The 25,312-nt window shown below is 32.8% G+C and overlaps 1 protein-coding gene across 1 annotated transcript in view; it reads right to left on the bottom strand.

Annotated features, from left to right (window-relative positions):
- LOC6039439 overlaps positions 1-25,312 on the bottom strand; it is an 88,356-nt gene that overhangs the window by 61,326 nt on the left and 1,718 nt on the right. The window contains exon 2 of the mRNA XM_038261984.1: positions 6,354-6,395. The gene's annotated coding sequence lies outside the window, so the exon portion shown is untranslated. The remainder of the gene's footprint in view (positions 1-6,353; positions 6,396-25,312) is intronic.

The following is a 25,312-nucleotide window of genomic DNA, read 5'->3' as shown; positions in this document are numbered from 1 at the left end:
CCGGGAAAGCTCGTCTGTCTCGGTGTCCTCGTGGAAATTGTTTGGGGTTGCTGGTCGGGGGGGTTGGCATTCAAAGCAGCGCGCCAAGCGCACCGAGTTCAATGACCGACCTACTCAACCATTCATTGTTGGCATGTAATATTCAGGAACCGACCACATGTGTGTGAGAGAGAGAGCGAATCACACATACAAAAGGGAAAGGGGTTGTAGAATGGTGTGTGCAAAACGACGCCGCGCGGCATTTATGGTAATGTGCAAAGGTGTGAATGCACTTTTCGTCAGAGTTCGAGGTTGTTCTTGCAGCACCACCATGGTGACGCGTCACGAAAGGGTTATCTGTAACTGTTGTTGTTGGTGGTGGTGCGGTGTGACAGTGAAGAGAGGGGGTTGCCGGCCAGTGAACTGTTTTTTTACCATTGCGTGATTTATTGGTGGTTAGTTGAAACTTTGTAACCTTGTTTCAAAAAGTTTAACACCATAATTCCCTTCTAGATTTTGTTTGAAAATGTCCTATAAACTTCTGTGTTTCATACGACTAAATGACTTTTTCAAAACAAAACGCTTGATTTTGTTTTGAAAATAAAGAAATTTTATTTATAATCATATGCCTTGAAAAATTATGGATTTTGGAATTTAAGAACCATTTTTTGTTCGATTTATGTGAATTTCTTAAGATTTGAAATTATTTTTCACCAATTTACGTCAAACCAGGAGGTTTCAATAAGGTTTGATATAGTTTAAATTTTGGGCTGAGGATTTCCTGGCAAAAAAAACTCGTATTTTTTTGTTTGACGATTAGTGTGGTCCAAAAAATCTTCATTTTGAAATTTTTTGAGAAAATCGTAACTCTTGAACGTTTAAAAAACATTAAGCTTATCACTAAAAAGTTTCAAAACGTATTTGAATTTGCATAATGCTGAAATCGTAAAATTTAAATTTGTTTGTCTCGAGAGCGAAGCCCCATCATAAAAATATTGTTTTATTTTCTTTTTTGTCAGAATATTTAACATTAAAAGTCTAATAATTATGAATATTTAGCATTTTAATTAGCGATTAGAATTTTTGCAATTTCTATTTCAAGTTTTTTCGTCCCTTTTCAAAATTTTCTCTTAAAATTGGGGGGCGAAAAACTAATAATTAACTAAATCTTTCAAACGAAACTTAACTTGCACAATCAATTTTTTAATGTTTGGTTCTACAAATTATATAAAACGTTAAAATTTAGCGTTTATTCATAAAGTCATTCATATTTCCTATTCTCAGTAGAGCATTACTGTAATGATGTATTTTAAAGAACTTTAAGTTTATTTTTATTTTTAAAAATTTAAAACTGTTTCAAAAATTTGTTAACCAAAACATGGTTCGGATGAGGGATTAATTTATGTTTTTAATACAATCCATTATCGATAAAGTCTCGTTAATTTTGAAAGATGATTTAAGTTTTATGGTTCAATGTTAAATTTCACGTGAAAAGAGATTTTTTTTTGCTGGCAGCTTTTTATGCTTTTTAAGAGTATCACATAAAAGTCGCTTAATTTTTTTATTTGTCAAAAATTACATAAAAATATTGAATACATTTTGAAAGTTGTAATTACCTAAATTTATTTGTTTTTTAAAATCCTTCTTTCTAATTTCTGGTACACAATTTAAACATATGAATTTTGAAAGGTTAAAAATTTGTTTGATTGAATATTACCCCTTTTTCGATAAATTTATCAAAAAATGTGTAAAAATTTGGTAAAATTTAGAAGAATCTCATGTAAAATTACGTTTTTTTTTATCTGCCACCATCCTCAGATGTAATATATCCATCAATTGTTCTCCTGAGTATGAAAGGTATTTAAATAAGATTTTAATTAATTTCGTTGTTTAATTAACATTGCAATGGCACTTAGGCTGATGCAAATATTTATCAGATTTATATTGATATAACAAGCCATAGTTTCAATATTTACATGGAAAATTTGTTCTAAAATGCATTTTAAACTAGTTCAGTTGTTTTTGAATTATTAGTTTTAAAAAAATTTAAGATTTGACGAAAATTAAAATTTTAGCGAAGACAAAACTTTAGCGATAATCAACATCGAACATTTAAAAAAAAATCAAAAGATTCTCAATTGATGTCAGCTGATTGCACTTAAATTTCCAATAAAATTTTGAATTTTTTTGAAAAAAATATTTTTTTGCCGCCTGTTTTGAAAGGGGGGAGACAAAAACTTAAATAAAATTTGTACCAGCCTTATATGCATGAAACTACATACTTCTGCTATAAAATTTCAATTTTTGCCAATCTACAACTAAAATGTTAATAACAATCAGAATTCAGTTGAATGTACACAGTAAAAAAACATGGTGTTACATCTGGAAAGGGAACATCTTTTATGTCTGAAAAAATGTGTAATTTCACCTCTAAAATTGTGTAATTTAACCACTTTTCTGTTGTAAAAGAGGTAAGAGGTTCATTTTTTACTGTGTTATTATTCACGAAAACCGAAAATGCAGTTTTCTTACATTTTTTCAAATGGCTGGAACTGTCTGGAGCGCTTCACAGTAAAAAAATGTTTTAATTTGGGAGGTTGAATATTACATATTTTATGATGTACTTTTACCTTAATTTAGACTGCAAAAGTGAAATTACACCAGAAAAGAGGTAAAATTACCCATTTTTTCTAACATAAAATGTGTACCCCTTACCAGACGTAATTTTATCATGATTTGTTTTACTGTGCTCCTTACGATTCAAAGAAGGCATGTTGCATCATTGGTTCGTCCATACAATTTTGGCAGTGGTCCATACAAAAAATGGCATGTAAATATTCAATAATCTAGACATTGTTCAATCCAAAAAGATTCCCTCGAAATAATATTCAAATAATCTATTTTTAACTTTTGAAATATTTTCATAGACCGCAAAAAGCAAGAACATGGACAAAACATAATTTTTATGGATTAATATTTTTTGTGTTAATTCAGATTTGAAAAAATAAACATTCCATATTCCAAGATAATTTTTATAGCAAAAAATGTTCCTAAATCATTTTTAAAACAATAAAAAACCAAATTGCATCAAAATCAGACAAATAGTTAACAAGATACAGCATTAGAATTGAGAAAATTAAAAAGTTACAGAATTTATTTACTAACTAGTCTTAATTTTTCAACTGACGTTATCTCGCCAACCATCAAGAAAAAAATTGAAAAAAAAACAACAAGCCCGAATTCAACAACAGGCCCGAATTCTACGAGGAAAAAATATTCTTTAAAGTTTTAATGCACAGAAAAAAAATCATGGTAATATTACATCTTGGAAGGGGTACATCTTTTATGTCAGAAAAAAAGGTGTAATTTTACCTCTGGAAATGTGTAATTTTACCACTTTTCTGGTGTAATGTCACTTTTGCCTTCCTCACTGAGGTAAGGCTATAATCCTGCTCTAAAATTGAACTTTTTATTTAAAGCTCGAAAACCCACCATGATGTATACATATCGACTCAGAATCGAAAACTGAACAAATGTCTGTGTGTATGTGTGTGTGTATGTGTGTGTGTATGTGTGTGTGTATGTGACCAATAATGTCACGCAGTTTTCTCAGCACTGGCTGAACCGATTTTGACCAAACCAGTTGCATTCGACTTGGTTTAGGGTCCCATACGGTGCTATTGAATTGTTTGAATTTTCGATAAGTAGTTCAAAAGTTATGTATAAAAATGTGTTTTCGCATATTTTTGGAAGTTGAATAAATGGCAGTAAACTGAACCAAACATCATCATTATATACATCGTTGAATAGGTAATTGAAAGACCTTTCCAACGAGTCCAAAACATTGAAGATCTGGCAACCCTGTCTCGAGTTCTGACCACTTTAGTGATATTTATGTACTGTTTTGTAGCCGGATCTCACTTAAATGTATGTAAACAATGTCCGGATCCATCATCCGACCCATCGTTGGTTAGGTAATCGAAAGACCTTTCCAACGAGTCTAAAACATTGAAGATCTGGCAACCCTGTCTCGAGTTCTGACCACTTTAGTGATATTTATGTACTTTTTTGTAGCCGGATCTCACTTAAATGTATGTAAACAATGTCCGGATCCAGCATTCGACCCAGCGTTGGTTAGGTAATCGAAAGACCTTTCCAACGTGTCTAAAACATTGAAGATCTGGCAAACCTGTCTCGAGTTCTGACCACATTAGTGATATTTATGTACTTTTTTGTAGCCGGATCACACTTAAATGTATGTAAACAATGTCCGGATCCATCATCCAACCCATCGTTGGTTAGGTAATCGAAAGACCTTTCCAACGAGTCTAAAACATTGAAGATCTGGCAACCCTGTCTCGAGTTCAGACCACTTTAGTGATATTTATGTACTTTTTTGTAGCCGGATCTCACTTAAATGTATGTAAACAATGTCCGGATCCATCATCCGACCCATCGTTGGTTAGGTAATCGAAAGACCTTTCCAACGAGTCTAAAACATTGAAGATCTGGCAACCCTGTCTCGAGTTCTGACCACTTTAGTGATATTTATGTACTTTTTTGTAGCCGGATCTCACTTAAATGTATGTAAACAATGTCCGGATCCAGCATCCGACCCAGCGTTGGTTAGGTAATCGAAAGACCTTTCCAACGAGTCTAAAACATTGAAGATCTGGCAACCCTGTCTCGAGTTCTGACCACATTAGTGATATTTATGTACTTTTTTGTAGCCGGATCTCACTTAAATGTATGTAAACAATGTCCGGATCCATCATCCGACCCAGCGTTGGTTAGGTAATCGAAAGACCTTTCCAACGAGTCTAAAACATTGAAGATCTGGCAACCCTGTCTCGAGTTCAGACCACTTTAGTGATATTTATGTACTTTTTTGTAGCCGGATCTCACTTAAATGTATGTAAACAATGTCCGGATCCATCATCCGACCCATCGTTGGTTAGGTAATCGAAAGACCTTTCCAACGAGTCTAAAACATTGAAGATCAGGTAACCCTGCCTCAAGCTATGACCACCTAAGATGCCACTTATGAGCTCTTGAGTAATATGTGTGTTTTTTGTATTCCGAAAATTAACGAAATTAGACGAAATTTGTGTCCAAACCCATTTTTGGAAAAAAGTGAGGAAGGCACCAACCACATAGGTGGATTAAGTTAGTTTTTCAGTCTAAATGAGGTAAAATTACATCATAAAAGAGGTAATATTCCACCTTCCAAAATTAAAGCTTCCAAATTTACATTATTTTTTTCTGCGTGGAGGAAAGTATTTTAACGAAAAATTCATTTTAATCTTTGAACAAATCCAATGTTGACCCAACCTTAAAAAATCCACTGTTTTCAAGCAAGAGTTCACCAAACATAGCAAAAAATCAAAACATTACGATTCCGTTTCACCTTCAAGCTCTGAGGAACAAGGTGCGATTAGAATTGCTTTTAGTTTTTTCGCTATTTTCAAAAAACATTGCCTTTCCCCTGTCTGACTGTACTTTTCCAACTATTTTTCCACCCGTTTTGAAGTTTAAAGGTTGTTGACACTTTGTGGGCTTGTAAAAAGGGGGGTTGGTCAAACTTTTTCAAAACGGCGTTTTTTTGGGATAAGGTCAATATTTGAAAAAGTTAATTTAATGACTTCTCTCAACAAAGCAGTTTAGAGTAAATAAATAACACATTTTAAAATGTTAATCTCGAAGAATCGTTCTGAATGGGCTCGGTGGTGCAGCCCACACACACTCACTTTCCCACAACACGACGCTAGTGTTAGAGAGCGGTGGTGTTTGTTTATGTCGGGTAAATATCGGGCCAGCAGCAGGGGGGAAAAAATGGGCTTTGATTTTGAGTTTGGAGGCCTAATGGATGATGGTCGTCGCTTCCCCTTAATGAAAGTGGGCGGTGAAAGCGGGGGGAAGTTCAGGGCAAAAGTGCAACGTTCTGTTCTGGCGTGGTAGTGTGAGTGGTACTTTTTTTCCCGCCCTGACACAACACAGTTTGTATTGAGAGGCGCATTAGGGGCTTTTGTGTGTTGGGATAGGTTAGGGTTTTGGCGCAGGTACAGTACCAGCAGTTGCTGCTGCTGGGAAAGGTCATCGACTTGAACTCGAGGAAGCAAATGAAAAGGAGTAAAAAAAAGACTGTTTTTAAAATTTGAACCCGTTTGGCCTATTGCGTGTCGGTGCGGGTTCGCGGAATTTGACACAGGAGGATGATGGTTTTGTTGGTGGCGCCACCTTCCTGCCAGGTTAGTCCGGGGACATTCTAGAGGTTATTGACAGGGTCTTGAACTGCTGATTGGCATTGTTTTGGAGGGTGAGGTGCAATGGTAAATGTGGGTTGGCTAATGGTAATATCGTTGATTGACACTTACCGTGACGCTTTATTTGATGCCCATAGATTGTGATTTAGGTTTCTGGAAAAAGAAAGAAAAATGGAAATTGTCAGTGATGAAGGGATTGTGTAAATTTAGAAGGTGTCAAACTGGAAGGTTCATTATTATCTATTTTATGACGTACAAAGGAAACAAAGTTGAATTTTGGAAGGTTGAAAATTTTGTTGGTTGAATATTACTTCTTTTTGAGTTATTTTACCAAAAACATATGTGAAAATGTCAAGTTGATGAAAATTCAGAAGAAACTGATAAAAATTCACAAATTCCTGATGTAACATTACACATTTTTTTACACAAAATCTTCCACCATCCCCTGATGAATATTACCATAATTTTTTCCGTATAATATAACCTCAATTTAGACTGAAAATGTGGCATTCCAACAGAAAAGTGGTTAATTTTCAATACATAATCAAAAAATACATAATTATCATTTCTTCAACTGTATTTATGTTAGTTTTTTTTATTTAAAAAGGCTTCAAAAAAAGTTATAAATCTGGGAAGACGATTGGGAAATAAACCTGAAACTTATGTGAAAATTAAACTTTTTTAAATCGTTTACCTCTACTGTTCAATTTATCTTAAAAGTTATTATTTTTCTCGTATTCAGAAGTTTATATTCTTCATGCATTTTAAGTATTCATAGTTTCATTTATCTTTTTTAATCTTATTGATAATTTCATGTTTATTTCACAATTTCCTATCATAAATTTTGATTTTTTGCTGTTTTTATTAATTTTTTCGTTTTTTCGTTTTTTTAATTTGCTATAAAAATTTACCAAAAACATAGAATAAGGATGTAAATTGTGCTAAAGCAAAATCTAATTCAAACATTACTGAACACACATTTTGACGTAATAAATATTGAATATCCATAGTTTGATAAACAGCTCATAATCCCAGCACAAAGAATATTTGAAAAAAAAGAAACATGGACAAAGTTAAGTTAAAAACAAGTAACATTATCAATCCAAAGATGTTTTCTGAAAAAAACCTAAACCTTTATAATAAATTAAGCCATTGAAACTTTTTTCCAAAAAATTAGGACCAAAATAATGTTGCTGTTAATACATATTTTTATTTAAAAATCCATTGTCAAAAATAAAATAAAAATCAATGAATAACTTTTATTTTTCGATTTTTAAATAGGACTTTTTGGTAATTTTGAATTTTAGATCCCCAGATTGAAAAAATGCATAAACCTTAGGAACAAAATTAAATTAATAAACTAAACGAAATTTTGCATTTTTTGAGACAAGAACTTATAATTAGTATATTTTTTTTTTTACTTCTTGACCAAAGACGACTTGGACTAAATAAGTATTTTAGGTGGGCCTTTTAATGCTAAATTTTAAAATAAAATAAGACTTCTCGACAAACAACAATATGACAATTTTTTAATGTTTTCGTAAAAAAAACCTTTTAAAGCATGTCAGAGCCAAAATAGTTGTAGTGATTTTTTATCTCAAAATTGAGCAATATTTTCAAATTCTAGTGAAAAAACATTTGTAACCTCCAATGATATGTTTTATTTTAATTAAAAATAATCCTTTTCAAAATCATTTAAATGTTGGCAAAATGGATTAATTTTTGACAAATACCCCTGACAAAATCATATCAATTCATTTTTGAAAACGTTGGATGTAAAAAAGAATTCATGCTTTTTTAATAAACTGTTAACCCTCTACTGCCTTTTTCGAAAAAAATTACTTTCCCTTCTTCAAAAACATTTAAGCAAATTTTGTTCAACGTAAAACTATGCTTCTCTTGTTTTAAAATTTTCTTGTTTTATTTTAAGTATTGTAAATTGAATTTGTCTTGTTCAGTTTATTTTTGTTTCTGATTGTAATTGGCTTACTCTACCACCTCCTACCATTACCTTTTGCACACCTGGCTTATTCCTGTTTTTACAGTCATTTTTTCAACATTTTGTTTGCTTAATTTTTATACTATGGAACAATAACATTATCATTTAAATTGTTAAAAAAACTTTTTTTTAAAAAAATATTGGCATAGTCACAAAAAAACAAGTCTTACCTTCCTTCTAATTTTCTTAAATTTAAAGAGTTCTTCTTTTCCATGCTTTTCAATCAAAATCGATCAAAAATGGTTTATTGTCGTTTTTTTTTAGATCGAAGCCCACCTAGAGGCGGGGTTGGGTTGTAGACAAAATTACAAAAAGGTTGCGTTGGTTTCTGAAAAGAACATTCAAATAAGTAGAAGAGCAATTCTCTACGAAATCGGTCTTTTTTCTTCAATTTTAATTTTTGTATTTTTTAATCCGGCTGAAACTTTTTTGGTGCCTTCGGTATGCCCAAAGAAGCCATTTTGCATCATTAGTTTGTCCATATAATTTTCCATACAAATTCGGCAGCTGTCCATACAAAAATGATGTATGAAAATTCAAAAATCTGTATCTTTTGAAGGAATTTTTGATCGATTTGGTGTCTTCGGCAAAGTTGTAGGTATGGATACGGACTACACTGGAAAAAAATAATACACGGTAAAAAAAATTTGGTGATTTATTTAACTTTTTATCACTAAAACTTGATTTAAAAAACACTATTTTTAATTTTTTTATTTTTGATATGTTTTAGAAGACATAAAATGCCAACTTTTCAGAAATTTCCAGGTTGTGCAAAAATCACTGACCGAGTTATGAATTTTTAATCAATACTGATTTTTCAAAAATCGAAATTTTGGTCGTTTTTTCAACTTCATTTTCGATGTAAAATCAAATTTGCAATCAAAAGTACTTTACTAAAATTTTGATAAAGTGCACCGTTTTCAAGTTATAGCCATATTTAAGTGAAAATAGTCGCAGTTTTCATTTTTAAATTAGTGCACATGTTTGCCCAGTTTTGAAAAAAATATTTTTGAAAAGCTGAGAAAATTCTCTATATTTTGCTTATTCGGACTTTGTTGATACGACCTTTAGTTGCTGAGATATTGCAATGCAAAGGTTTAAAAACAGGAAAATTTATGTTTTCTAAGTTTCACCCAAACAACCCACCATTTTCTATCGTCAATATCTCAGCAACTAATGGTCCGATTTTCAATGTTAATATATGAAACATTCGTGAAATTTTCCGATCTTTTCGAATAAAATATTTTCAAAATTTTCAAATCAAGACAAACATTTTAAAAGGGCGTAATATTGAATGTTTGGCCTTTGTGAAGTGTTAGTCTTGATTTGAAAATTCCAAAAATATTTTTTTCGAAGAGATCGGAAAATTTCACAAATGTTTCATATATTAACATTGAAAATCGGACCATTAGTTGCTGAGATATTGACGATAGAAAATGGTGGGTTGTTTGGGTGAAACTTAGAAAACATAAATTTTCCTGTTTTTAAACCTTTGCATTGCAATATCTCAGCAACTAAAGGTCGTATCAACAAAGTCCAAATAAGCAAAATATAGAGAATTTTCTCAGCTTTTCAAAAATATTTTTTTCAAAACTGGGCAAACATGTGCACTAATTTAAAAATGAAAACTGCGACTATTTTCAAAAAGTCACTTAAATATGGCTATAACTTGAAAACGGTGCACTTTATCAAAATTTCAGTAAAGTACTTTTGATTGCAAATTTGATTTTACATCGAAAATGAAGTTGAAAATTTTACGACCAAAATTTCGATTTTTGAAAAATCAGTATTGATTAAAAATTCATAACTCGGTCAGTGATTTTTGCACAACCTGAAATTTCTGAAAAGTTGGCATTTTATGCCTTCTAAAACATATCAAAAATAAAAAAATTAAAAATAGTGTTTTTTGTAAATCAAGTTTTAGTGATAAAAAGTTAAATAAAAAAATCACCAAATTTTTTTTACAGTGTATTATTTTTTCCAGTGTAGTCCGTATCCATACCTACAACTTTGCCGAAGACACCAAATCGATCAAAAAATTCCTTCAAAAGATACAGATTTTTGAATTTTCATACATCATTTTTGTATGGACAGCTGCCGAATTTGTATGGAAAATTATATGGACAAACTAATGATGCAAAATGGCTTCTTTGGGCATACCGAAGGCACCAAAAAAGTTTCAGCCGGATTAAAAAATACAAAAAAAATCGAATGACCGAAATCCTAGAGAACTGCTCAGAAGCAAAAAATAGGATTTTTTAAATGTTGATGATTAACCCTCACTGCCCAATTTTTTTTTCGAAAATTTTTAATTTTCTTGTGTTTAAGAGGTCATTTTGAGCTACTTTTTTAATGAAAAACTTCACTTTTTATGTTAATGTTTTTCTTGTTTCATTTTAAGTATTTTAATTTGCATTTATCTTGTTTAGTTTATGTTTGTTTTTGGTAGTATTTGGCCTCTTCTACCACCTCCTAGCAATATATTTTGTCTATCGATTTTTTCTTGTTTTTACAGTCACTTTTTCAATCTTTTGCTTGTTTTTCACAATTTCTGCTATAAAATGGCACCTTTATCTGAAAATTACTGCATACTTCGTTTTACTTAAAATATAGAAAATGTTAGTAAAAAAAATACAGCCAAAGTTGACCCCTAAAAAAATACATTTTTTAAAACATTGGCAAAGTCACATAAAATAAGTAAAACTTCCAACCCATGAATTTTCTAAAACTTTAAGAATTCTTCTTTCCAATACGTTTTCAAGATCAAAAATTCGTTGAAAAAGGATTTTTTGGTGATTTTTTGTTGAATCGAAGCCCTTCTTAAGGCAGGGTTGGATTGTAGAGGGTTAAAGTATCAAGACATAAGTAATTTTTTGTCAAATTTTATTGAACTATTTAAAGAATAGTTAGCATGCCAGTTTTTAATGTTAGGTTACTTTTTTAAAATAAAGTCTTGTTAAAGAAATAAAAAAAAAACATCTTGAAATTGATTGAGTAAGGTTGACATTCATTTCTAATCGTTAAATATTATTTTAGCATTTGTATGCATTTTTAAAATAAATTTCAAGTTTTTAAATTTCTGTTTTGGGCCTTTTATTTCTGAAAAAAAATAAAAAAGAAGAATTAAAACATAGGGAAAATCAAGGACTTACAAAAATTCTATAAAAAAAGATTCAAAAGTCAGAAAATATAGAAACAAACCTAACCGTGCACTGTTAGGTCTGTCCCAACAGGGCAAAAATAACAACCACAATAACAGTGCCATCCCTTAATTTGCATACCGTTAGTACCGTTCACAGCTAAGAAAAATTGTGAAAAGCAAACGCTTCGGACTTTAGTTTTTTTCCTTCCTTCTTTTTGCTTTACTGTCTTCGTACCTTTTCTTTATCCATTTCATTTCCTTCTTAACTTTGCCTTGGCAATGCTTGCTAGACAATAGCTTTTTCAATGTTTTGTTTTTGTTTTGTTTAGTTTGTGTGAACGACAGCAGGACGATTTTTTTTATTTTTAATTTTTTTAACTCATCGATTGATATTTGTTATTGAAAAGCTTAAACTATTGCAAAAAGGTGATTTTGATGAATTTAGAGGAATTTGCGTTTCTCTTAATAAAAAAAAAATCATTTTATTTATTTCAAACCAAACCTCAATTCAGTGTAATCCGATACGTGAAGGCACGCATTTGAGACAAGCAAAACCACGAAAAACATAAAAAAGTAAAAAAAGAAAGAACGTGCGAGTGTGTGCTCAAAGAATGGACCGTAAATAGATCCATTCAAAAGGTATGCCACGACAGCTAGCTGGGTACAAAGCATTTCGTTAGAACAACACACGACATCAATCGAAAGAACGCAAGACGAAGACAACAAGAAGAACAACTGTAGACCGCCGTGACGAAGAGTACCGTTAGAGGACCGTCCCAAAACTGTTTGTGGTCCAGTCCAGGTCGGGCAGGTACTTTTACGGATGACAGTTAGGAGAAGAAGTGAGAGAAGAAGAGAAGGGAAAAGGGAGAAGATTCATGTAAATATTGTTTTTTTTTGTGAGATATAAATTCTCAGACTGATATAAAAGCAATGTTTTGGTGATATTTTTTGTATACATTTGAGTTAAAAACATAATTTTATTATTAGTCAATTATGCAATCATCAACCATCGCACCAACACCACAAACGCAAAACTTTGAACAAAGTTCAATGTGAAGGCCCGAAAAATAAAAGTTACGACTCCGTGACGCGAAAGCTTCCGCGCGGGAGAAAAGCTCTCTTCAATTTTGCGCTTGCACCACTACAGTCTCACGGCCTACTGCCGGCCGGCCGGCAAAAACAAGTCAGCCAAAAAGCCGCAACATTCATCGACCTACACTTGCCGCGGAGTTCACCCGTGGCCGAATGAATCATGCATGAACTGAACATGTTCATGCCTTGCTCAACTTCCTCGTGCTGCGTCGTTTCGGCCGCGCTTCAGTTGTTTTGTGTGTGTGTGTGTGTGTTTGCGTTTATTTTTTGCGCTCGCCGTTCTTGTTCTAGAGTTCTGTTCCGAGCTCCAAGTTCCTGGGATCATTGAACTTGCCCGTGCCCAACGAAATTGAAAACACATCGTGAGCGAGCGGAGGAGCTTCTTCGGGCAAACAAGTTACAGAAGATTTGCGTGTTGTTGGTCAAGGTGTGCGTATGTGTGTGCTTCTTCCACCAAGAACGGACGTTCTCTCGAGGTCACATCGCCATTTATTGCGTGGATTACTCAACCGAACTCTTCGTCTTCGTCTTTTCTTCGCAATTTGTTTTGTTGTTGTTTCTTTCAGCGCGCAGAAGAAATAAAAAAAAACTTGCTTCTTGACGTTTTGCTGCCTCATGTACGCAAACACAGCTTCAGCCAAAAATTCCTTCAGGACCGTCAAAGTCAAGACGCCTGCTTGCTTTGTTTTGAGCTGATCTCAACCGAAAAGATGATGGCACCTTCTGGCAGTGGTTACGTCAAACGAAGTAGGCGAACCTGATGAACGCATATATTTCGGAGGAGGAATTGATTTACGAAGCGATTAGCGCGGCCAAGAGTTTGCAAACACACTTTAGAGTGGTGGTGAATTGTGATTTGGTTGTCAAAATTTTTGGAGGAAGAGGTGTGATGAGTGATGGAACGTGATTAATCATGTGAGATGGACCGGTGGGGAACGAGACGCAAAACATGTTAATCTGTGAACAATTTTATTTGTCAATTTGTTAATCTGTCAACCTGTCAAATTTTTGACTTGTCAATCTGTCAAGTTGTCATCTTTTCAAATTTGTCAAGCTCTTGTGCGCTGGTCATTTTGTAAATCTACTTCTCAATATGTCAATTTTCAATCTGTCAATTTCTCAATCTGTAAATTTTTCAATCTGCAGATTTGTCATTCCGTCAATTTGTCAATCGTTCAATTTGTAAATATGTCAATGTAACAGTTAATCAAATTGTCAATCATTATATTTCCAATTTGCAGCTAAATTTGCAAATCTATCGGAAAATCGATCTGTAGCAACATGTAAATTTGACAATCAATAAATTTTCAATAGTTTTATCAATCTGTGAACTTTTCAAAAGTAGGATCCAGTCTAATTTTAAATCTGTTTTTTATCTGTTCAGTTGTCAAATTGCAAATTTTTCAAATATATTTTTTTATTTTTTCTGTATTTTTAATTATCAATTCATCACGTCAATTCGTTTGTCAATCATTAATTTTGTCAATTTGTTAATATGCCAATTTATCAATCTGTCAATTTCTTAATATGCAAATCTGTCAATCTGTCAATCTGTCATCTATTTGAATTTTTAAATTTTTAAGTTTATCAATTCATTAATTTATCAATTTATCAATTTATCAATTTATCAATTTATCAATTTATCAATTTATCAATTTATCAATTTATCAATTTATCAATTTATCAATTTATCAATTTATCAATTTATCAATTTATCAATTTATCAATTTATCAATTTATCAATTTATCAATTTATCAATTTATCAATTTATCAATTTATCAATTTATCAATTTATCAATTTATCAATTTATCAATTTATCAATTTATCAATTTATCAATTTATCAATTTATCAATTTATCAATTTATCAATTTATCAATTTATCAATTTATCAATTTATCAATTTATCAATTTATCAATTTATCAATTTATCAATTTATCAATTTATCAATTTATCAATTTATCAATTTATCAATTTATTAATTTATCAATTTATCAATTTATCAATTTATCAATTTATCAATTTATCAATTTATCAATTTATCAATTTATCAATTTATCAATTTATCAATTTATCAATTTATCAATTTATCAATTTATCAATTTATCAATTTATCAATTTATCAATTTATCAATTTATCAATTTATCAATTTATCAATTTATCAATTTATCAATTTATCAATTTATCAATTTATCAATTTATCAATTTATCAATTTATCAATTTATCAATTTATCAATTTATCAATTTATCAATTTATCAATTTATCAATTTATCAATTTATCAATTTATCAATTTATCAATTTATCAATTGATCAATTTATCAATTTATCAATTTATCAATTTATCAATTTATCAATTTATCAACTTATCAATTTATCAATTTATCAATTTATCAATTTATCAATTTATCAATTTATCAATTTATCAATTTATCAATTTATCAATTTATCAATTTATCAACTTATCAATTTATCAATTTATCAATTTATCAATTTATCAATTTATCAATTTATCAATTTATCAATTTATCATTTTATCAATTTTAAATTTATCAATTTATCAATTTATCAATAAATCAATTTATCAATTTATCAATTTATCAAGATTTAGTTTTAGGCAGTTTAAAAAAAACCCAACCAAAAAACTCCGTGTTTTTAGTAACTTTTATAACAAATTAAATTAACTCTTAAGATTTTTTGTTTTTTTTTTTCCAAAAAATATTCATTCAGTCAAAATATTTTTGAGCATTAAATTTGGTGATTTTTTATTTAAAAACTCTAGATTTTTCAATTCATCAATTAAAATGTAGTTTTTTCAACCTGAATGTATTTTTTTTTCAATTGGAATTTGATCGATCTGTAAATAATTTAAATTGTCCAATATTTATTATGCTTTTCATACTTGATGCTAAATTGTGATTTTTCTCGCCAAACAGTCAATCTCTTAACAAAATATTTACACATAATTTCTTATCTTCAAATTGAGCCATTTTTTTGTGCCTATTTGATAATTTCTCAAAAAAAATCCATAAAGTAAATTGATATTGATTTGCCTAGATAGCAAAGATTTATAGTTGAAAGATTGAAAAATCATGTTTTAGAAACACAGTAAAAAATTATGGTAATATTACAACTGAAAATTTTGACGGATCCCTCTAAAGAATTTGTAAATTTTCATCGTTGACTTATTCCATATAAATTTTAGTATTGTTCCATCTATTATAGTAAACCATAAAAAAATTTTACTTTAATTTTTTGTTGCAAAAAATCTTTTACATTTCCTGAATGTCACTTTATCACAAACTTTTCTCTAATCGTAATTTTTATTTTTTTTATAATTTTTATGCAAAAAGCATGGTCGTTACCATAAATACCAAAAAAAAAATGTATAAAAACACATATTTTTCGAGAATATTTATTTATCAAAATACTTTTTTTTAAAATTTGTCGAGGGTGAAAAAACGTAATAAATTTTTTTGGGGTGTAGTTTAAAAAGCTTTAAATACTTTTTTTTTATATTTTGCTTTTTGAGTGTTTTAAAATATCCTTCACTCCAGGCGGTTTCAAAAACAGTAAAAAATAGCATTAAAAAACAATAACTTTAAATTTTATTTGTTTCAGTCTTGATCAAAATTTTAGTTTTAGATTGATTTGATTATTGTTATGTTATGATGTTAAAAGCTCACTGAAAAGATATCTGAAAAAATCAATAACTTTTTTTTATTTTCCAGGGGTACTTGTTTTTAGATTTTTTTTTATTTTGAGAAAATTTTTACACTTTAAATATTAATTAAACAGTTTTGCACAAAAATACTGATAAGTTTGACACAAAAATGAAAGCTACGAGAGCATTTTTTTTGTTCATATGTTTTAAAATTTGTAAGTGTAACTTTACATCTTTTAATACAAAATTAATTAATTTGAATAAAATTATTATCTTTAGATAAACCATAAGCTAGTTAATATTATTCATGTAGAACTTCAACATGATGAATTTAGTCTATGGCATTAAATTGCAAAGTCCCTCAATAACAAGCTATTTCTTAAAAAACTCATCATTCCAGACAAAACATCCTCCCCGAGCCCACCTTCAACTGTCTATTGTGACACCCACGAACGCGAGTCCCCGAGGCCAACGCTCTTTTTCACTCCAAACCACGTGGCCAATCGGTGTGGGCGCGCACCACTTCTCAAAGCTGCCACATCGTAATTGCAAATTACGCTTTCCCTCTTCCGAATCCCGTCCTCGCTCAAGCTCCTCGATTTGATTTCATAAAGAGGCAGAACGAAAATTTCTTGCGAAGATGAAGAAAAACCCCACCGAGATTGATGATGAAATTCTCACTTTCCACTTCCACGGGGTTCTGCGCGATGAGCTCCAGGTTGTGCAGAACTTCCCCGGAGGTCGCTGAACCCCCTTTCAGAACGTTCCACCCGGGTGAACACATCGAGTTGAGTTGAGTCAGAAACGAGAACCAAGGAGGTTTCGTTTTCGTTGGTCAGAACCTCGTGGCGAGAACCTGAGCGCGCGTTCGCGCGCAGAACCACGTAGCAAAGGAAGAAGCTATAAAAGTTTCGATTTCGTTGCGTGGCCTTTTTACTTTCAGCAAGTCGTCGTCTTCTTCTTCTTTTTTGTATGATGAAGCTCTGGTGCTGGTAGCAAAATAATGGTTTAATTGAGCACATCTCCGAGGAAGCACCTTGCCGGCAGTGGCGTTGTTGTTCTTCTGACTCTTCTGTTGAGCAAGGTGTTATGGTTTCCGAGTTCCGAGCTCGGAGCGTGAAGAAGCGCAACCGAACAGCAGAGTGGAAAGAGTTCATAGAACTTGGGGAGAAGGGGCAAATGCACTCTCTGTGGCAGATTTTCGATACACCTGGTTGAGCTTTCGAGGGGATGATCTCGGGAAGAAGAGTTGGGCAGCGTTACAGGTAGTAAGTCTTGTCTTGAAACAATTTCCAAAAAAATCAATTTTAATCGATGAAAGTGAGACGTTGTGAAAATCTTTTCTGAGCTCTCAATAGATCATCAAAGAGTTGACGATATTTTCGTGATTTTTTGTTTTCTGATCGCTGTTTGGGTGAAATATAACTACGCAGTAATTCTGCCACTTTAAATCATCTCCCATCACATCTTCAACACTCAAACAAGCATGACCTCATCGCTTGTTCACCTTCCAAAAAGCCAAAACAAGTTCTTCAATCATTCTTCTCGCCCTCCAAAAATCCTCGCTCACACGTCCGAAACCTTCAGGTTCAATAAAATTGTACTTGACGTTGAAGCAATGCTCCAAAAGTTCCTCAAAAAGGAAGGTTCAACGCACCCTTGGGTTGGGTTAAGCACGTTAAGGCGATATCCAACCCGTCCCGACCCCTCCAAGTAGCCGCCAGAATGATGGAAACGCAAACAGAAACGCCAAAAAGCTGCCAAAATCGTTATTTTTGTTGTTTCCAAACTCTTCGGCGGTTCTCCGGTTCGTAGCGGAGCGTCGGGTAGCCAAATCAAGCCGGGAGACTTGAACGTCCGCAGAACACGAACCCCAAAATCTCCTACGCACACGAAAGTCGTCGCACGCACACAGCGATACGCGTGCGGTGTAATGAACTCTTGTGGTAATTTGGCCAACCCGAGTTCTGGGCCCGTCACTTTCGATCGAACGCGAGAAGACGCGGTATTTGTGGCTTTTCCGAGTAATTCGATAGCGTTGCGTAAGCTACGCAGGACCACCTTGAAGAGTTCGGTCCGACCTTAACCTTGAGGCGGGGAAATTTGATACGTTTTTTCGGAAATTCGACAAACCTCAACCACTCTGGATGATCTACATAACCGCGTGCGCTCTTCAGCGTAACCACGCGAAACGATCGCTCAAAGAACAACAAGTCGAAGATCGCCCGCGATCTTCGCAGAAGATCGATACACGCGCGCTAGACCAAAACCAGAGTTCTTTGCACTCTTCCCCCGCGCGTTCTGGCGAGAGAGCAAGTTCTGGTCTAGTGCACGGAGAAGTGCAGCATAGATCGTGCCTGTCTAGTGCGCGCGCGATATGGCCTCGGCGACGGGTAATTAGGTTCTTGGAGGAACTCTAGTGTTCTAGGTTTCCGCACAGCGGAAGCAAACCTCGGAAAAAGGGGAGTCAGGTGAGGTAATTAGAAAAAAAGAAATCGCTCCCCCCCCCCCCCGGGAACATTCACTTCACACCCGCCTGGATAGCAACGCCTGAAACGATCTCCCGCGGTTAATTGAACGTGTGAAGGCGGAGCGAGAGTTGAAGAACCTTTTTCGCTTGGTTGGGTATCGGGGAATGGGTTTGCGGGCGAAGCCGCTGAACTCTATGGGGCTTGGGTTCTCGGATTTTGATTTCTGGTGGGGTTAAGAGACTGTAAAGTTGGATTGGAAGAAAAGGAAGCATGAATGAAGTCGTAGTTTCATCGATCTTGTTTTTGCATCATCCAAAAATGTTTTTCAAATATAACATATTTTGATTCGACTTGTTCTTAATTAAACACTTTTCTCAGTGAGGAATTTAAAAAAAAATCTTAACCGATTTTCATGGAATCAATCACCAAGAATCGTCTAAATTAGCAATATGACAAAGCTTCAGAGGAAACGAAAAAAATTTAGTTGACTTTATAGCTGTCGGCCACCATTGCTACTACCCACCACTAGTGTCTTCCTTTTAACTACAGGGACTTCGCCGCCCTGGGCTCCTAAGTGTTTGAGTACGGCACGGAGCGACGGCGCCGGATACCCATATTTACACTTAGAATTTTGAGAGCGCCCGCCGCGGGATTCGAACCAGTAACCACTGGATTGTAAGTCCAGTGCGCGGTCCCAGAGGAAACCCTTTCGTAAAGTTCAGGTCTACTCTGACTCCGACAGTAACTTCGGCTTCTCAGAATTTGAAATCTATATCACCAAGGTGGCCACTCAAATCTATTTTTGTTTTCAATTGACGACTTTTCTAGACTTTTACAGAAGCTCAAATTACACAAAAAATGATTGACACTCAAAAACTGTTTTAAAAATTTAAAAATAAATTTAATTTAAAATAAAGTATTGATAATTTTAGAAAAAATTCAACTCAATTTAAAAAAAAAAAAGTTTAACCTTCTACAACAAACCCCCGCCTTTAGACGGGCTTCGAATCAAAAAATCGCCAAAAATCAATTTTTCAACCAATTTTTTAGCTTTAAAAAGTATTGGAAAGAAGAACTCTTCAAATTTTAGAAAATTTATGGGTTGGAAGTTTAACTTGTTTTATGTGACTTTACCAATGTTTTTAAAAATGGTATTTTTTAGGGGTCAATTTTGGCAGTGTTTTTTACTAACATTAAGTACATTTTAAGTAAAAAGAAGCATGCAGTAATTTTTCTATTGTCCCAGCATTTATTTACAATGTAATAATGGTGTTATTTTGTAGCCAAAAATGTAGAAAACAAGCAACAAATTGCAAAAGTGGCTATAAAACATGAAAAAATAAGATAGGCAAAATGTAATGATAGAAGGTGGCAGAATAGACCAAATACTACCAAAAACAAATATAAACTAAACAAGATAAATGCAAATTAAAATACTTAAAAATTAAACATGAAAAACATAAAACCAAAGAAGTAAAGTTTTTCGTATAACAAAAGTTGCTCAAAATAACCTCCTGAACAAGAGAAAAATAAAAATTATCGAAAAAAAATTGGGCAGTAGAGGGTTAAAAACTGAAACACACATAATTGTGATTCAAAGAATCAACCTCTATGCAATCAATATACGCAGGGTGGCTACTCAACTCTCATTGGCAAATTTCCGAATTTTTCCCGACTTTACAATTCCTTGTCAAAAATTTCTTTTAAAAAATGTTATTAATTTTGAATTAATTTAAAAAAAAAGTAGCTGACAACGAATTTTGAACTAGAAATTTTTGTGATGTCTAAAAATTTACTACAAAAATTTCAAAACTCATAATTTTGATTCAGAGAATTATTCAAACAATCAATATGGACAGGGTGGCCACTCATATCCAATTTTTAAGTTTGCTAAATTTTAATGACTTTTCCAGAATTTAAAAAAAAAATGTTTTCCTTTACCAAAGATAGCTTGCAATTGAAAAACTGATTTAGAGAAATGTCATAGCAGATGTAGAAAAATTGCATTAATTAATTGCTAAATAAATCAAACTTCAATTAATTTCAGTTAAAAACTGCAATTAAGTAAAACATTTTTGTAAATACCTCAAATATGGAATAATGGCAGGGTGGCCACTCAATTTTCGGTTCAAAATTTCTGATTTCTTCAAGACTTTTAGGCCGTTGCAAATATTTTTTAAAGTTTATGTCCCTCGACTTTGGTCGGTGTCGTGGAGGGGGAAATTAACAACAAGCCATGGCCTCAACATTTGAATGAAAAGAGAATTTTAAAGTGCATTTTACACCCGCCTAGTTGTTTTGCAATCATTAGTTTTCAATTATTGAAGAGAGATTCGCCGAAAAAAAAAACTTTTTGCGGTGCTGTACATTGAAATTTCACAAAAATTGAAAATATTTTTCATCGATCCCAGACATGCTAAATATGATTTTAAACGCAGGAAAATGCATTTCTAATTATTTTCAGTTGGTTAGACTTCTATTTCCTTTAAAATTTTGAAGCTTTTTGAAAAAATATTTTTTTTTCCTGATTTTTCAAACCGAATTTGAAGGGGGGCGACAGTAACTTTGAAAAATATTTGCAACGGCATTAAAAAGTAAAAAAAACATACCCTAAGAATAATGACAACTAATAAAACTGCATTTGAAAACTGTTATATCAATTGTCGAAACATTGTTTCAATTAATGGTTAAATAAATCAAACTGCAATCAATTTTAATTCAAAGCTGAAATTAAATAAAAAATATTTTAAATACCTCACAAATGATAAATTGAAAATTTCAACTTGAAATTGTCAAAAACTAAATGTTATCGTTTATCGGTTTTACTTACAAACGGGAAGTGCACAACGTAAAAAATAGCTTAATTTTTTTTATAAAAGTAACAAGTAGGAAAGCGTGTTAAAATGTGTTTTCACCGTGATTTTTTAAATTGTGGATTTTAATTTTATTTAAACAATCTATGGCGATCTTTTGAGTGGTCAGTATATTAATATTATTTTATAGTAAAATATCCAGATTAATAAGATTTTTTTCTTTATCACCATGTTTATAAATTTGTTTTTGAAAGATGAATTTTCAAAACAGTTTCATATAGCCATATTTACAAAATTTTAAGCTTATTTAGACAGATTTATGAATTAAATGTTTTTTTTTCATATTTTTTAAAGTTAAAAAAAAACAAGCTTTATCCACATTTGCTTTTTTAATTTGATAAAATTTAATAAAATGAAAAAAAAAGTGAAAGGAAACTTCAAATATTCAGTTAATTGCTAAAGACCGATTGAGTGCTGTTGATATAAATACCTCGATATTTTTGAATTTGTAATATTGCAAGATATTCCAAAGTATTACATTAAAAAAGCCAAAAATGGGTATATTTACAGGGTGACCACTCAACCCCCATTTTACAATTCACGACTTTTTTCCGACTTTTTCAGAACCTAAGTAAAAGGGCATTTGAATCTAAAGAATAATTAAAACAAAAGTTAATATCAAACACCTAACAAAATTGCTTATTACATTATAAAATACCATTTCGGTAGAAATAGAAATTTAACAGTTCATTACTAAAAAAATACTTTTGAAAAGCACTAATTTTTTATGTAGAGTCTCTTCACAAAATAACTAAAAGCATAACAAAACATAAAATTTCAATGAATATTTTAAAATTCGCCAATTATAATGTTTTTGTAACTCATATCTAACTGAAAATGAGAAGGGGATAGGAAAAAATAAAAAAAAAATCTGAATTTTAAATTATATTTTTATTTCAACAAAAAAACATGAATTAAATCTTAGAATTATTAATTTCTTGAACAGCCAAACAGCATTAACAAATAGTCTAAAATGGTAGAAAAAACCTTACATTAAAATCAAGTGCTAAAGGAGAATTGAGTTTTATCACTTTAAATTGTAGAAAATATTTCGAAATTATTCAAGAGCAAATTTTAAACGAGTATGCTCGAGATTCCCTACTTTTTGCCAAAAAATCACAAATTCCCGTCTTTTTCCCGATTTTTTTTTGTTTGAGGATTTTGACGAATTCTCGATTTTATCCCGACTTTCTCAATTTCCCGACTTGATTGGCCACCCTGTAATAGTTTATTTCCCCTTTGATTGAAATTTCCGACAAAACATAAAAAATTTCGTTTCCTTTAAAGATTTTTTTGAAAAAAATGTCGAATTCCCTCCTTTTTCCTGTTTTTCTCGATTTTGCCAATTTAAGTGGCCACCCTGTAATAACATGAAGTGACAATCAACACTTAAAAAAAAAATAAGATTTCTTAGAACCCGTAGAGGGAGCGAAGGTCACTAAATCTTCAAAAGCCGAGGATGGAAATGGCTAATTTTGAAGAGTGCTGGAATTGGAGTCCGAGTTGGAATAGATAAACCTCTTTAAGTTTGAGTCAGATGTTTTCAAAAGCTGCAGTCGAAGTCGAAACCCAAATTTTTAGCTTGACTTTCAGAATTGAGAAAAAAAATGATCTACAATTCTTTAAAGAACTTCAAATATTCGAACTTTGGACTATAACTCTATTTGAAAGAACTCCAACTGAATGTTTACAGAATAAAGACATAAAACCGATGTTCCAATCACCTGAAACCTCCCCATCTAATTGATTGGTTCTCCAGCATCATCACCTCAACAATCCACTAAACAGCAAATTTTACAACTCATCCGGACTAATCCGAGCCCCCCCCCCCCCTTCCCCCCCCTCACCTCGACGTTCCGCCGCGTCCCCACCAACTCAAATGACAATTTACCTAACCTCGCAAAAGGCTGACTCTCGCGCCGGTACGCCAATGTCAATAAAGATCGTGCCTCCGATATTTGCCCGACGTATGACGAAGGGTTCGGTATTTGTGTGTAATCCAAGAGCGCTTAATGTCACTGTCAAGGATTTTCGCGTCGTGATGAGCGGATTTGCCTCGTTTTCAAAGTGGTGATCGCAAAAGTGTCCCACAGGTGGTAGATTCAGCCGGGTTTCATAATCTCCGGAACGAACTGAAAAGGGTGGTTGTGGGTATTGGTGCCAACTCTCGTTACAGAGAGTTCGCAAGCAAAAAAAGGTTTGCAATCACGCTTGGATGAGTTCTCGCTGGGGCTTCGCGTGTAGAGGTGTGCACGAGTCAAGTTCAAGAATAATAACACCCAGTGATGTGCCCCCTCCCCCCACTTGATTCATCCAGCTTTGGGGAGGAATGTTTTATGGCTGGTTTGAAGCACATACACCAGCGAACTACCCGGTATAGACAGACACTGCTTCGCAGTGATGATCCAACAGACCTCCCCATAAGCGGGCTTGTAGCAGAAATAATTACCGGCTATTGGGAGGTTTGGCACACCCCACCCACCTTCCATGGTGATCTACCTCTTGGTAGATCTCTAGATTAAAGGGAAGTTCATGAAGAGCTTATTTACGATATTGTGAATAATGTTCACGAAATCGTGATCAATATTCACTGTCAAAACTCTTCAAGCTGTTCGTAACCCCTTCAACTCCCAGTGCGTTATGCTACCGTGAGCGCCACATTTTCTAGTAATTTAAACCTTTAATAAGGGTTCGAGGAATTGGATCTACTGCAGATCGGAAGCTTGCAGTGGAAGCCGCGGAATGCGGGCTTCCCGTGTTCATGAACTTGTGCGCTCGCTCGTCAAGGTCTGTGGCGTCCCGGGAATGACCGGGTGTGCTGTAATAGGGGGGATCGGGTTGCAAGAACTAGAAATTACACCGAGAATGGTTGCCAGGAATGTGCTGAACGACAGTCATGGCGATGGAATGTGTTGAGATTTGTTGTAAAATCTCCTTTTTTGATCAATGAAAATAATTAAATCAAACAAAGAGGCAAAATTCTCCTATAAACATGTGAATCTCTCTACATAAACAACAAATTTGAAGACGAAATTTGAAAACAATTCCAAAAAAAAAATAACAAAAGCATTAACAAACTAACATTGAAATATTAATTTTGAAGTGTCACAAAAAAAAAGACAAAAAACCAAAACCCTAACTCAATCCAAAAGATTAAATACAAGCTAAATCGTAATTAAATCATGAATAATTTATAAATCAAAACTAGACAAAAAATGCAAGCTAAAAAGTGAAACTGAAAACAAAAACAACTTTAAAAAAATAATTGTAATCTAGTTCAATTTTAAACTAATCAAAATTCAAATGCGCTAAAAAGCTTCTGTATCTCACAATAAGATGTCTCTGTAACATTTACCTCTTCAAGGCCATTTTAGAGTTTGAGAATAAAAACAGAGAAAGATATTTGGCGAAGATTTTTCGAATTATTGACAGAGTATTTTCAATTGAAAATTTTCAAAAAACTCTTTTTTTATTGTCGACAAAATTTTATTCTTTAAATCGATATAAAAATTCACTAAACTTACTCAAAAAAAAAAAATCACCATTCAAAATTACAAAAAAATCACTAAGCAAAATTCACTTTTAAATACCAAAAAAATAACACAACAAAATTTCCCTAACACCCGCTCGCAAAAATCGCTCAAGTTCACTGAACTCATCGCAAGACTAAACATCACCCGGAAAAGTCCCGCCACGGCGCCAGCCTCATTTTTCTCTCTCTAGCGCAAAATCATCTGTGCCATTCTCTCTCATCTCATCCGCTCCGAACGCCTCTCATCCCTTCACTCACTCACTCACTCATGGGCGCGCGAGCGCCTGCGCCT

The sequence above is a fragment of the Culex quinquefasciatus genome, chromosome 3 (genome assembly GCF_015732765.1).
Source record: "Culex quinquefasciatus strain JHB chromosome 3, VPISU_Cqui_1.0_pri_paternal, whole genome shotgun sequence".
Lineage (NCBI taxonomy): Eukaryota > Metazoa > Arthropoda > Insecta > Diptera > Culicidae > Culex > Culex quinquefasciatus.
This window is presented reverse-complemented; position numbering and strand designations above follow the sequence as displayed.